The sequence below is a fragment of the Lepidochelys kempii genome, chromosome 2 (assembly GCF_965140285.1).
Source record: "Lepidochelys kempii isolate rLepKem1 chromosome 2, rLepKem1.hap1, whole genome shotgun sequence".
In the NCBI taxonomy this organism is placed as follows: domain Eukaryota; kingdom Metazoa; phylum Chordata; order Testudines; family Cheloniidae; genus Lepidochelys; species Lepidochelys kempii.
The window spans coordinates 126,160,794-126,176,147 of record NC_136381.1 but is presented as its reverse complement, the minus strand read 5'-3'; the positions used below and the strand labels follow the sequence as shown (position 1 = coordinate 126,176,147).

The following is a 15,354-nucleotide window of genomic DNA, read 5'->3' as shown; positions in this document are numbered from 1 at the left end:
CACCTTCCTGATGGAATCAGGATTAAGAATCATATGAATGGTCAACTCCCTAAATCATTTTGCAGTTGCCTAGCACAGCCTGGGTGTCTCTCTCAACATCGGGAAAACCGAAGTACTCTACCAGCACTCGCCTGCACAAACTATGCTTTGTACTCCACAAATCACCATCAGTAGAGAACCCCTGCAAAATGTGGACCATTTTCCATACCTTGGCAGCCAGCTCTCCCAAACAGCCAGCATTGACACAAAGTTCCCAAATGAGTCTGCAATGATAGGGATCTGCAAAGCAGTTGTCATCCCCACCCTTCTCAATGGGTGTGAGACCTGGGTAACCTATAGATGACATCTCAAGTGGCTGGAGTGGTTCCAAAAGTGCAGCCACAGGAGGATTCTCAGGATCAGCTAGGAAGACTGACACACTAACATCAGTGTTCTGTCTGCAGCCAACGTCAGCGGTATAGAAGCTCAGGTCATGTAACACAAACTCCACTGGGCTAGCCACTATATACTTATGCCTGACACTCGCCTCCCAAAGAAAGTAATCTTCTCTCAGTTAAGTCAGGGAAGAAGGGCTCGCGGAGGGCAGTGGAAGTGCTTCCAAGACATACTGAAAGTACACCTTAAAAAGGAGGCATCAACCCAACAAACTGCGAGGACTTGGTGCAAAACAGAACACAATGCCGTGGCACCACACCATACAGAAAACCACAGCTCACTTTGAGGAGAACAGATATGCTCATGAGACAAAGAAGCAACAAAGGAGGAAAGAAAGGGCACAACAGTCCAGCCAACAATTATATCTCCTCCAAGATTACACCTGTCACTTCAGTGGGAAAAACTGCAGGGGACAAATTGGGCTCCTTGGCCACCTAAAAATCCACCAATGAACCCACCTGGCAGATATCCTCCTTACATCGAGGGATAGCTGAAGAAGAAGATTCTCACAAATGATGTAGCCTCTTAACAACATTACTGGAAAATGAAACCTGGACCACTATGGCCATTAGACATGCTGTGGCATTTTTCAAAAGGGTAAGGCTGTTGGCCAAGGTGTCCTGGCTGAATTCCTACTAGGGTAATTATAGTTAATTACAAGGGAAGAAGTAGAGAGTAGTGTGAATAGCAGCATCAGTCCTCAGACTGTTGGATTACTGAGGTTACAACTCAGGAGAACAACTCTTGTTCTAAAGATAGAAAAGGGAGGTAAGATACACCTATTTTCTGATAGAATCATAGAAGCATATAATCTTAGAAGATTAGGGTTGGAAGAGACCTCAGGAGGTCATCTAGTCCAACCCAAAGCTCAAAGCAGGACCAACCCCAACTAAAACATCCAAGCCAGAGCTTTGTCAAGCCAGGCCTTAAAAACCTCTAAGGATGATGATTACACCACCTCCCGAAGTAACTCATTCCAATGCTTCACCACCTTCCTAGTGAAATAGTATTTTTTCCTAATATCCAACCTAGACCTCTCCCACTGAAACTTGAGAACATTGCTCCTTGTTCTGTCATCTGCCACCACTGAGAACAGCCTAGCTCCATCCTCTTTGGAACCCCCCATTTAGGTAATTGAAGGCTACTATCAAATCCCCTCTGACTCTTTTGCTCTGCAGACTAAATAAGACCAGTTCCCTCATCCTCTCCTCATAAGTCACGTGCCCCAGCACCCTAATCATATTGGTTGTTCTCTGCTAGGTTCTCTCCAATTTGTCCACATCCGTTCTGTATTGGGGGGCCCAAAACTGGATGCAATACTCCAGATGTGGCCTCACCAGAGCCAAATAGAGGGGAATAATCACTTCCCTCGATCTGCTGGCAATGTTTCTACCAATGCAGCCCAATATGGCATTAGCCTTCCTGGCAAAAAGGTCACACTGTTGCCTCATATCTAGATTCTCATCCACAGTAATCTCCAGATCCTTTTCTACAGAACTGCCACTTAGCCAGTCAGTCCCCAGCCTGTAGCGGTGCATGAGATTCTTCCATCCTAAGTGCAGGACTCTGCACTTGTCCTTTTTGAACCTCATTAGATTTCTTTTGACCCAATCCTCCAATTTGTCAAGGTCACTCTGAACCCTATCCCTACCCTCCAGAGTGTCTACTGCTCCCCCAGTTTAGTGTAATCCGTGAACTTGCTAAGGGTGCAATCCTGCCCCATGAAGATGTTGAACAAAACCGGCCCCATGACCGACCCCTGGGGCACTCTGCTTGTCCATGTTAGTTTCTCAGTACACAGCAACCATGTCTGTCACAATGCTATAACAATAAGAAGGCCACCTTCATCACTGTTCTGTGAAAGCAGTGGGGTGCTTCTGTAATGGCATTTTGAGGCCCTAAGCTATGTCAACTGTAAGAGGCCTCATACCATAGAAAAATGAATTTATTATTTATACAGAAGGGACATTGAATATATAAATACAAAAGCTTTATATCTACATATATACAAAGGCGAAGCATGTGCAAGAGTGAAGCACCAGTCGCAGTGAGCACATTGATCTTTCACAAATAGGAGCAGCAAACAATATCCCACAGTACATCCTGCCCTGCAACTGCAAGATGTCTCTATTAACAGACCAGCATATCCAGCTAGGCTATGCTGCCCAGACAGTGCAGATTTGGATGGACTTGGCCCTGATTCAGCAGCCAATCAAGCAAAAATAATAATAAATAACTAAATTAAAACACACTCGTCAGTAAAATGTGAATGTGCTTGGACTGAATACAAATATTGATTTTAGTACATTTTAATTCAATTGCTACAGTGAAAACACCCATTAAAACATGATGATTCCCTACAAATGTCCAATAGAATAAAAGAACTGTTTTGAGCAAAATGGTGTGAATATTATCTTAAAACATTGCTTTTGAAAATGGGGAAAAAATCTGAAAAGATCTGCAATGGAGAAAAAACATTCTGGCAGCTGTAAAAGGCCAAAATTTTGCTGGATTATGCTAATAGTTCCATTATAATGAGACTGGTTGTAGGAATAAGGTAACCAAGATTTGGCCCTACACCTTTCCTTTCTGCAGCACTTGCACCAAAATTAACATAATACTGACTAGCCAACAAAATGCAAAAGCCTTAGTAAAAGTAATTATGTTTCCAATGCTCTTCCTTTCAAAATGGAAAACAAATGACACAAATTAAATGTGTGAAAAAAATCAATAAACCAGCAAACTATAAATGATGTGGAAATAACTTCTTTATGTTTTCCTGTTTTCTTAGTTTATAGTTACCACTAGAACATAAACTAAACATCTCAGAAAAGTAAATCCAAATGTATGGACTGCTCTGTTGAGCTGGCTTTTCCTCATTGAATTCTCCTTTCGCCTCTTTACAAAACGTGACAAGTGTGGCATTTTTTTTTAAGGACTAGGGCAGAAGGGAAGTGTTTGTTAACATTCTTTTTGTTGCTGCTTTATATAGTATATGTGTGGTGCTTGAGGTTCATCTTGCCAACAGGAGTTTTACACCAATGAAGCTACACTAATTTCCATGGAGTTATTTCCAATTAATATTGGTGTAAGTGAGATAAGAATCAGGCACTATATTGGAAGGAGGTTTTCTTTTTTAAGGACATATAGAAGGACATTAAAATATGTAAAGCAGCGTGACAGTTCCAAGAGTACCCAGGACTGTGCGTAACCTTGTTACCACCTGTCTCCAGTGAGAAGGAGTATTCCTTGTGGTAACTGGGTGTTGGCTCCCTGATGCTGCCAGCCCTTCAGACACTCAGGCCTGGTCTACATTAGAAACTTAGGTCAACGTAAGGCAGCTTCCATCAACCTAATAATGTATGCGTCTACACTACCAGGTCCCTTCCGCTGACTTAACTTGCCTGTAACAATGACTTAACTCCTCCTCCTCCGCAAGAGGTGTAACACTTAATTTGATGCTGATGGTTTCAAGAGAGGCAGTGTAGATGCAGCGTTGTGTAAGTCAACTGAATTGGCCTCCAGGAGGTGTCCCACAATGCTCCGCTGTGACCGCTCTGCAAATAATTTTCAACTCCACTGCACAGCAGCCAGGTACACAGGAAACAGCCCATCCCCTGTTAAATCCCCCGGAACTTTTGAATTTACATTTCCTGTTTGATCAGCCTGGAGAGCTCACCAGCCCAGTGGATCATGGAGACTCAACACCCCAAACGCTCTCCAGCCTGGAGTACACAGGAGGTTGTGGAACTTACTGGTCTGTGCTGAGAAGAGTCTGTGCAGCCACAGCTCCAATCCAGCCAAAGAAACGTAGACATCTACAAAAAGATGGTGTGGGTTATGGGGGAGAAGGGCTACAACAGGGACATGCACAAATGCCACATGAAAATCAAAGAAACGTTGGCAGGTGTAACAGAAGGTAAGGGAGGTGAACAATTGTTCTGGTTCTGCACCACAGACATGACACTTCTACAATGAGCTGCATGTGATTCTTAGTGGTGACTTCACCACTATCCCCAAATGCAACAGGGTTACGTCCCAGAATTCGGAGTCCTGGGCCACCTCAGGCAATAACAAGGTGTACATTCTGGATCAGGAGGAGAAGGAGAGACAGGCAAGCAGGAGATCTATTCTTCCTTACAGCTAGGAACTATTTTTAATCCCGGAGCAGTTCAGCCCGTCACAGGACAGCATGGTGACCAATGTGGTACTGGGGAATGCACCTCTGGTGAGTATGCTATTCCAATCAAATTGCAGGGGTTATATGCTCTTATATTTTATTTTTAATATGAAGAAAAGGTGAGGTGCAGTGGTATCTGCTTCCCAGTGGCCACTCTAGCTACTTAGAGGGTGCCCCCTGGAAAAGACTATTTATGTGAAAAGGGCTGGCCAGGGAATCCTCCATGGAGATCCCCAGGAAACTTTCATAGAGGTATTCTGCAATCCTTTGCAGAAGGTTTCTGGGAAGGGCTTCCTTATTTGTTCCATGATGGTAGGACACTTTCCCATACCACTTGAGTATTATCTATGCTGGCATCATTGCGGTACACAGCATAGCAGCATAAGGATCACGCCTGTACCCAGACGCTTGCAGCCTCTGCTCCCTTGCCACTTCTGCTAACCGCAGGAGACTGATATCACATAGGGACACCTAGGGGAGATGATGGAAGTTTTCATTACAAGTGCTCACACTGCAAAAAATACAGCATGTAAATCCCCCACTTATGGTGATTTCCAAGTCCCTCAACCTCGGTTTCCCTAACATGCCAGTGGTTTGGGTGGCAGGGATTGGCATTGACCTCAGAATCTGCATGCCCAGAGTGACTGCTACCAGCAGTGTTAATGGAAGGAGGGGGGAATTCCTGTGTTCTCTCATGGCTGCACCCCACCCTCAGAGCCACCTCAGACAAAGACTGCAATTTAGGATCTTTAACGCTGGTCCCTGGTCTCAAAGCAATGTCCATGTTGCTAGGGGGAGGGGCCATTGTCCACCTGCCCGCATGTGCTCCTGATGCAGGTTTCCCACAAGTTGCAGCACAAGGCCCATCACCCATGCCACTGGGCCATACTCACCATGGCTAGAAGCAGTTCGTTGAATAGCTAGGGATACTGATTATGTTCTGGCTTGCACTTGAGTATTTTTTTAAATAGCAACCTTGCACAAGACCCAGGGTATGCACTGATGATGGTTGCCTTGTGCTTTGCATGCGTTACAGTGGAAAACTAGGCCTTCAGCACAACCTCCAAACCGACAGAGATACTATAACAGATTAGAAGATGGAAAAAGAGAATATGTGATGACATGTTTAACAAGATAATGAACATCTCTGGAACAGCTGATATGAAACTCAGAGCCTGGATGATTTCATTGTCTGAAAAACTGGACATGGACATGGAAAGCAGGAGAGCATCCTGGAACATGAGTGTACCACACAGGATGAGATGCTGTGGATTATGAAGGACCAATCAGAAGGCTGAGGTATGTGGTTGAGCTTCAAGAAAAATAGCTTGAGGCTAGACTCCCTCCGTAGCCCCCACCCAATGGCCTTCAAAGGTTGATCTGTTCCCAATCCCTCCTCCCCGAACATTCCAGGAGGTGGGGGATGGGAGGGAAGGTGTATTATTCCTTCCACTCAACACCAGGGGAGGGTACTAAGTACAAAAGGCTTTTGATGGGCAAGACTTCTGTGCTTTCTTAGAGAAACTGACTTGGTTTCTCCCCTCCCCATATTATCACACCATTTGGCCAAGGTTAAATTATTTTCCTGTTCTTTCAGTTTCTTTATGTTTGTGCAATAAAAGTCAATGTTTCAAGAATGAAATACTCTTTATTTATTCCAAGTATGGGGGTGGGGGTGGGGTTCAGGGAATCTGATGCAATGGAGGGATGGTATGGGAAGGTACAACACACATTACTGTGGCTCATTAGTGAAATGGGTTTTCAAAGCATCCTGGAGATGCAGAGTTCCTTGATGGGCTCTTCTTATTGCCTGGGATCTGGCTGCTCAAAATTAGCTGCAAGCCTAACTGCATCCATGCCTACATCTGCGGAAACTTCTCTCCTTTTGCTTTATGGATATTATGGAGCACACAGCAGGCAGCAATAAAAATGGGGATATTGCTTTCACTGAGATCTGACCTAGTAACCAAACTGCCAGTGGCCCTTTAAACATCCTTAAGCATATTCCACTACCATTCTGCACTTGTTTACCCTATTGTTGAACCGTTCCTTACTGATATCAAGGTGGCTTGTGTATGGCTTCATGAGCCATGGGAGCATGGGGTAAGATGTGTCTCGCAGAACCACTATTGGCATTTCAACATCATGGATGGTTATTTTGTGATCTGGAAAGAAAGTCCCCGATCACAGCTTTCTGAACAGGCCTGTGTTCCTAAAGATGTGTGCATGATGTGCCTTTCCTGACCATCCCACACCAATGTTTGTGAAATGCCCCCTATGATCCACCAGCACTTGCAACACCATTGAAAAATATCCCTTTCGGTTTATGTGCTCTTTGGCAAGGTGGTCTGGTGCCAAGATAGGGATATGTGTGCCATCTATCGCTCCACCGCAGTTAAGGAACCCCATCTCAGCAAAACCATCCACTATGTCCTGCACTTTGCCCAGAGTCACTAACCTTCTTTGCAGAAGTCGATTAATGGCCCTGCACTCTTGGATCACAACAGCTCCGACAGTGGATTTACCAACTCTGAATTGATTCCCTTCTGACTGGTTGCAGTCTGGCATTGCAAGCTTCCACAAAGCGATCTCCACTCTCTTCTCCAGGTCTCATTTTAGTGTTGCTGCATTTCAGGGCTGGGGAAAGCTGTGGTGTTTAGATATTGCTTGTAATTATTATAATTGGGAGCACTGGCTGTTGGGAGTCTGAAAGGACAGGAAACAGGAAGGAGGGGGGAGAAGTTGAAGGGGTTGAGAAAGAGATACTGAGGGTGCAGCAGCAGCTTGGAAAAGAGATTTCCACTTTAAAAAATAAAGTCCTGTTGAAGTTTGTTAGTACCTTGCCTGGCAACTACAACATTTTGGTGACGAGGATGGATCTTCTGCCTCTGAACCTACCTGCACCCTTTCTACAAAGCCCAGGTGAGGCTCCAATTGCTTTTACTGCCTGGATCCATATGTTTGAGACTTATTGGCTTGCAATCACTGCTACAGAGATTTGTGAAGTAAGAAAGCATGCTGTGCTAATTCACTGCCTTGGAGCAGAAGGGCAGCATATAGTTTACACTTTTCCCCTTGCAGATAATAAATATGAGACTGCACTCACTGCATTAAAGAACTTTTTTGTACCAAAAGTGAATGTAGTAGCTAATCCCTACAGATTTCACCAGCGTGAGCAGAAAACAAGGGAGACTATAATGCAGTATATTGCTTCCCTGAGGAGTCTGATTGTAACTTGTGACTTTGGGAATATGGCAGATGAGATGATTAGAGACCAGCTCATTGAGAAAACAACCATGCTTTGTGTAAGAGAACGTTTACTTCTAGAACCACAACTTATGCTAGAAAAAGCAATAACCATTGCTACCCAGATTGAGTCAGCTAGAGCTGAAGCCAAAATAATGAGCATGGATACATGAGGCACAGTCCAGGCTGTGACTCCTTTGCAGAAAAGTTCACTATTGTTGCAGACAAACAATTACAAGAGGAAAACTAATGAAAAACCACCAAATCAGCAAATTCAAAATATAGTAAAAGCATGCTTTCGCTGTGGATCCCCACAACAGCTGGCAAGCTACACAAGATGTCCAGCAAAAGTAGCTCAGTACAATCATTGCAAAAAGGTTAGGCATTTTGGTACAGTATGTCGCAGCAGCCAGTTCAATCAACAGGTGCATGTAGTTACAATACCAGATGTTACTGTGCTGAGAGTGGACAAAATCACTACTGCACATATTCCAGAACAAATAAAGTGCACCGTAAACGTTTCACCATACCCTCAGGCAAATCATGCTCTATTCAGCTACGGTCTCGCATCAGCCCCAAGTGCCTTCCAAAAAATGATGTCATTGATTTTGAAGAATCAACATGGAGTTCAGTGCTATTTGGATGATATTTGGATGATATTATGGATGATATTATTGTGTTTGGAAATACTTTGGAGGAGCATGACAATAACCTGCAGTCTGTACTAAACTGAATCAGCAAAGCAGGCCTCAAGCTCAATAAGTCCAAATGCAAATTTAGACAAACTGAACTCTCCTTTCTGGGGCATACAATTTTACAGGCTGGACTAAAACCTGATCCAGATCATATCCTGGCAATTTCAAATGCTCCTCCTCCAACAGATTTGCAAACCTTATGTTCCTTCTTGGGTCTTACCTCCTGGTATGCAAAATTCATTCCCAATTATGCTTCTGTCATTGAACCGTGATGAGAATTACTAAGAAGAAGTTCAACCTTAATGTGGACAATGGAAGCACAAGCTAGTTTCGAAATGGTGAAAGACTTGATTGTACATAGTCCAGTACTTGCACTATTCAGTCCTGCATTGCCCACAATTGTAACTACTGATGCTTCTGATTATGGACTTGGGGCTGTCCTCACACAACTTTATGAGGACAACACAGAGAGGACTGTTGTATTTGCTTCAAGAACACTAAGTAATGTTGAGATAAAATATTCTGCAGTCAAAAAGGAAGCACTTGCTTGTGTCTGGGCTACTGAAAAATGGATAACTTACCTGTGGTTGTGCACAAACCACAGCTCTTTGATGACGTTGCTCACCACGAAAGGACTGGGAAGAGCAGGATATCGTATTGCTAGATGGTCTGCAAGACTACTCTCTTTCAATTATGAATTGGAATATAAGCCTGGAAACCAAAATGTGGTAGCTGATTGCCTTTCTTACCTGCCTTTGTCTTCACCAGATTGTCCACCGGCGGATGAGGATGTAGTAGTTGCGCTTATTACAAGCACTCTTACTGCAGTTACAAGAGAACAATTTCAAACTGCTTGTTCAGCGTGTCCAATTCAAGAAAAAACTACGGGAATTTCTGGCAAAGAGATGGCCCAATAACTCTAAAAACTTTGACCCAGTTTTGCTGCCTCATTTTAGAGTTCGGGATGAACTTTCTTTGCTCGATGGCTGTTTGGTACAAGGCACACACTGGCTACTTGTGCCAGAAAAATTACAGTCAAAACTCATACACCTGGCTCATATACTCATACACCCATATACGATACTCATCAAGGAATTGTCAGAACCAAACGACGACTATGGGATCTGTATTGGTGTCCAGGGATGGACTCTCAAACTGAAGCACTCATAAAATCCTGTTTCAGAGTAGCAGCAGTGTTAGTCTGTATTCACAAAAAGAAAAGGAGTACTTGTGGCACCTTAGAGACTAACACATTTGTTTGAGCATAAGCTTTTGTGAGCTACAGCTCACTTCATCAGATGCATTCAGTGGAAAAACTGTAGCTCACAAAAGCTTATAAAATCCTGTGTCACTTGCAAAATGCATAATAAGACAGCAGTGACATGTACCCCTCCATTACAGCCTGTTCCTCTTCCTGAATCTGCACAGGAAAAAGTGGTGATTGACATTGTAGGACCCTTTGATACTGCCCCAATTGACCGTCATTATGCCATCACCTTAACATACTATTTCAATAAATGGCCTTAGGTAGCATTTACATTGCAAATCTCTTCTGCTACAGTAATTAAGTTCCTCTCTTCAGTTTTTAGCAGGGAAGGTAATCCCAAAGAACTGGTTTCAGATAATGGTAGTTAATTTACTTCCCTGGAGTTTGAAACTTTTCTAGCAGAGAGGAACATTTTACACAGAAGGTCATCCCTATACTACCCTCAAGCCAATAGGGAAATCAAATGGTTTAAGAGAAGTTTGAAAGAGAGTTTGCAAATGGCTAAACTGGAAGGGTGATTGTGGATAACCTTCACTACTGATTTCTTGCAAGCATACCGGGCTACACGACATGCCATAATGCAAAGTTCACCCACAGACTTACTTCATGGGAAACAGCTGAATACTAAACTTAACATTGCTGGATTGATAAAGTTATGACCTGAGGCCCCAAATGAGGATGATGTGAGAAAAACAGTTGAACAGAACCAAGCAAAGTATAAGGCTTTCACAGACAAGCGGCGGGATGCTAAGGAACCAAAGTTTGAGTGTGGTTCCTTTGTTAGAATATGAAAACCTGGAATTTTACACAAAGCGGACCATAAATTCACAGCTCCTCTTAAAATCATAGTGAAGAAGGGACCTTACACCTATCAACTTTCTGATGGGCAGGTATGGAATGCTTCTTATCTTGCACCTGCCTATGCACCAAGAGGAGATTATGCCAATACCAAGTCTGCATTGGATGACTTCACCGTAGTATCAACACAACAAGACATTGCACTGGAACCGGGGCTTGAGAGACGGCCTGTCAGACCCAGTCGACCACCTATCTGGACTAGAGACTATGCTATGTAGTATCTATAGTGTTTTTAGTGTAATATTTCTGTCAACAGTATAGTGCCTTGTTTCCTATTTGTTCCTGTGGTTAGAACAACAATGTTTATTGTAATTGGGAGAGTTTCTTAAGAGACGGGGGAATGTGGTGTTTAGATGTTGCTTGTAATTATTAGAATTGGGAGCACTGGCTGTTGGCAAGAAGCACTTAAAGTACAATGGATCTTGGAATCATAGAATATCACTGTTGGAAGGGACCTCAGGAGGTCATCTAGTCCAACCCCCTGCTCAAAGCAGGACCAATCTCCAATGTTTGCCCCAGATCCCTAAATGGGCTCCTCAAGGATTGAACTCACAACCCTGGGTTTAGCAGGTCACTGAACTATCCCTCTCCTCCACAAATTCTCCAATCCACATAAGAAGTCTACTTGAGGACCTTCAAGGTAGCATGTGAAAGGACAGGAAACAGGAAGGAGGGGGGGAGAAGTTGAAAGGGCTGAGGGAGAGCTAGTGAGGGTGCAGCAGCAGCTTGGAAAAGAGGTTTCCACTTTAAAAAATAAAGTCCTGTTGAAGTTTATTAGTACCTTGCCTGGCAATTACAACAAAAGCTCTGCACAAAGTTCCTGGAAAGTGGCCTTTTGCATGTGAAAGTTCTGCAGCCGCTGCTTGTCATCCCACAGATGCTTAATGATGCAATCCCACCAGTCAGTGCTTGTTTCCTGGTACAAGAAATGGCGTTCCAACCTGTTCAGCTGCTGCATGACTGCCAGTAGCAACTAGGAATTGTTCCATTCTGTGGCTTGCAACAGGGATGCTTGCATGATATTGCAATGTTCTGCACAGCAGCTCCTGTCTCAGCTCTGGAAACACTGCAGGATAAGGCAGGAGGTGTTTGTTATGTTCACAACAACAATGCATAGCTGAGCAGGGTTTATGCTTTTCGGGCTATGGCATACGCACAGCTAAGCCAGGCTTTCAAAAAAAGGCATGAAAAAACATGTTTGCCATAGATATTTAAGGAGGGAGGGAGAGAGGAAACTGCAACATGGGAGATTGAAGCCATGTTTCCATTCCCCTGTGACAAAGTTTTGGTCCCATGAGGCATTGCAAGTCCATCCCCAAAACCCCTGTGGCTAGTTGCACTGTGGGATAGCTACTGTGATGGGATCCCTGGGATGAAACTTGGAACTTGGGGTACCACTGAACCCTCTATCCCACCCCAATCTCCAAGTCCCTTTGAATAGTTCACCTGTGATATCCAGCCCCTGAAACTGGATGCTCACAGATATTCCAGATCTTCTGCATCCAAAGGTGCAGTGTACCCCAATTAATCAGCTTTAACTTAAACCACCACTCCCTGTAAACCACACAGCATTTGCAAGCACTAATAATAAACCAAAAGTAGGTTTATTTAAGAAAGAATAAAGGTTTAACAAGAAGCAAGAGAAAGTGGTGGATAGAACTGGTTACAACAGATAACAAAATCATAAAATGTGAACCTGGGTCTACACTTATCAACAGTTACCCCTCCTATCTAATAAAGTAAGTTTCCCCCACAAAGTTTAGTCCATTGCAAAGCTGGCTGGTTTCACGTAGAACCAGGATCCAAATGTTTATGAACCCTCTCCCCCCAGCCCCCCACTTTGTAATGGGTTTCCTCAGTGAATGAATTTAGAATCCCTTTCCCTACACTCTGTTATACTGAAACAGTCTTTGTCTTTATTCATAGCCAGGGATCTTCTGCTTGCTATAATGTTCCTTTTCACCTTCAAAAGGTTTTTATTGTTTGCAGTTGTCTTTGATGGGGTTCCATTGACTGTTCTGGGATGTTGCAAAGGCAGACAATAGAATCTTGCATTATCTCACTGGCTCACCAGGGCAGGGTGATGACACCCTCTTGATTAAATAGGTAATTCCTGAGGCACATAACCCCAGTGACTAACTTATTTCAACTCCATAAAGCATACTTTCAATGCCAATACATTATTCCTTAAATATTACCTGTACCTACATTTCACAATGGTTCTAAGTCTTGACAAATTATGATTGTGACGGTGCCCCCCATAAGGCTTTATGGAGATATGTTTATGAATGTATATATGACATAACTAGAATATGTTTATGCTACATATGCCATGTAACATATCTCTGTAGAGTTTATGATCTACTGAATCTATAAATCATATTTGTATGCATGTGTCATTTTTGTATTCAAAGTTATTAATATTGGCTGTGTATTGGTTTGATTTTTAAGTAACCTTTGAAAAGCATTTGATCAGCTTCTTGAGAAAGGAATGTGCAAATCAAGAAGCACTTAAAGTACAATGAATCTTGGAATGCTCCAATCCACATAAGAAGTCTACTTGAGAACCTTCAAGGTAGCATGTGACCCATGGCTGCTACCTGGTAAGAAACTGAGTCATGCATGGACATATGACTTGCCCAGGTGACTCCAGAACTCCATCTTGGAGCTGGACTTTGCATAGGAGAGAGGAGGGGGTCTCCACCCACAAGAGAAAGTCTATTTAACCACGTGAGACCCCTCAATTTTGTCTTCAGCTGGCTAAAGAGAGAGCCTCTCCATCCCCAAGAAAGAAACTGGAACAAAGAACAAGAACTACAGGGGGTGTGAGTGATTGCTGGACCCAGACTAGAAGGAGATTAGTCTGTAAAAGGAAGCTTACTGGAACTGGTGAGGTTTTGTCTGTATTCAGTTTTATTAGACATAGACTTGCAGGTTTCATTTTATTTTGCTTGGTAATTCACTTTGTTCTATCTGTTAAAACTTGGAAACACTTAAATCCTACTTTCTGTATTTAATAAAATCATTTTTTACTTATTAATTAATCCAGAGTATTCATTAATACTAGCGGGGGGCAAACAGCTGTACATATCTATCAGAGTTATAGATGGCAAAAAATTCATGAGTTAACCCTGTATAACTTTATACAGAGTAAAACGGATTTATTCAGGGTTTGGACTACATTGGGAGTTGGGCATCTGAATGTCAAGGACAGGAACATTTCTGTAAACTGCTTTCAGTTAAACTTACAGCTGTTAGGGGACATGGTTCAGACCTGGGTCTGGGTTTGCAGCAGGCTAGCGGGTCTGGCTCAAACCAGGCAGGGCACTGAAGTCCTAAGCTGGCAGGGCAGGAAAGCAGGAGCAGAAGTAGTCTTGGCACAGCAGGTGGCAGTCCCAAGGGGGTTTCTGTGATCCAACCCGTCACAATGATCTTGACAAGTTATCAGCTTTCTGTAGATACCACTCATGTTACTCTCCATGGAGAAATAGCCTGTAAGACATGCTTGATATAATGAGTTTGTCAGGTGAGAGTTAGGAGCTGTTTGCAAAGAACAGGAGACCCTTGCCAAAGGTCTGCTGTGTCACAAGCTTATTGGCGGATTTGCTCACCTCGGAGATTCACGATAGCCCTCAGTTTGGCCATTTTTGTCAACCCACAGTCCAGGTCAACTCCTCCTGTGTCTGACCAGGAGTTGGGAGGTTTGGGGGGAACCTGGGCCCGCTTGCTACTCCAGGTTCCAGCCCAGGGCCTGTGGAATGCAGCTGTCTAGAGTGCCTCCTGGAACACCTGTGCGACAGCTACAACTCCCTGGGCTACTTCCCCATGGCCTCCTCCCAACACCTTCTTTATCCTCACCATAGGACCTTCCTCCTGGTGTCTGATAATGCTTGTACTCCTCAGTCCTCCAACAGTACGTGCTCTCACTCTCAGCTCCTAGTGCCTCTTGCTCACAGCTCTGCACACGCACACTACAAACTGAAGTGAGCTCCTTTTTAAGCCCAGGTGCCCTGATTGGCCTGCCTTAATTGATTCTAATAGCTTCTTGATTGGCTGCAGGTGTTCTAAGCAGCCTGTCTGTCTTAACTATTTCTAGAAAGTTCCTGATTGTTCTGGAACCTTCCCTGTTACCTTACCCAGGGAAAAGGGACCTATATAACCTGGGGCTAATATATCTGCCTTCTATTACTCTCCTATAGCCATCTGGCCCGACCCTGTCACAAAGGATACCAGCACCTTTTGTATAGGGACAAAATATATACCCAATGTGATTCCATTGTAATCTGTGGGGTTACATCAAAGATGATTTTGGTCCAAAGTGACAGTAGCGTAGCTCAGAATTCACTCATAGGGGGAAGTGCTATCTACATATCACAAATACTAGGCATTGATGGTGCTGGCCATTGAGGGCCCTAAGCAGAAATATTCCTCCCAACGCACAATACTAAAACAGGCAAGTTCTTATGAAAAAGCAAATAGGGGTTGCCCTTGAGCTGCTCAGGACCCTAAGCAGTTTCTTAGTCTCCTTATGCCTAGCATCGGCTCTGATACTAGGCTTTGCAGTGCCCTGCAATTTTCTTGGAATTTGCCACCCCACTCCTCAATAGTACTCTGTTTAGCTGGTGATACGTAAGGAGATCAGAACCGGGTTTAACAGAACTATGTAATCAGTG

The 15,354-nt window shown here is 43.6% G+C and overlaps 1 long non-coding RNA gene across 1 annotated transcript; it reads left to right on the top strand.

Moving 5' to 3' along the window:
* The first annotated feature begins 3,244 nt into the window (after positions 1-3,244).
* LOC140905969 (uncharacterized) lies at positions 3,245-13,679 on the top strand. Its single transcript, XR_012157008.1, has 3 exons — positions 3,245-4,663; positions 5,652-5,914; positions 13,133-13,679. It is a non-coding gene; the product is annotated as an uncharacterized LOC140905969 (long non-coding RNA).
* Positions 13,680-15,354: the final 1,675 nt, after the last annotated feature.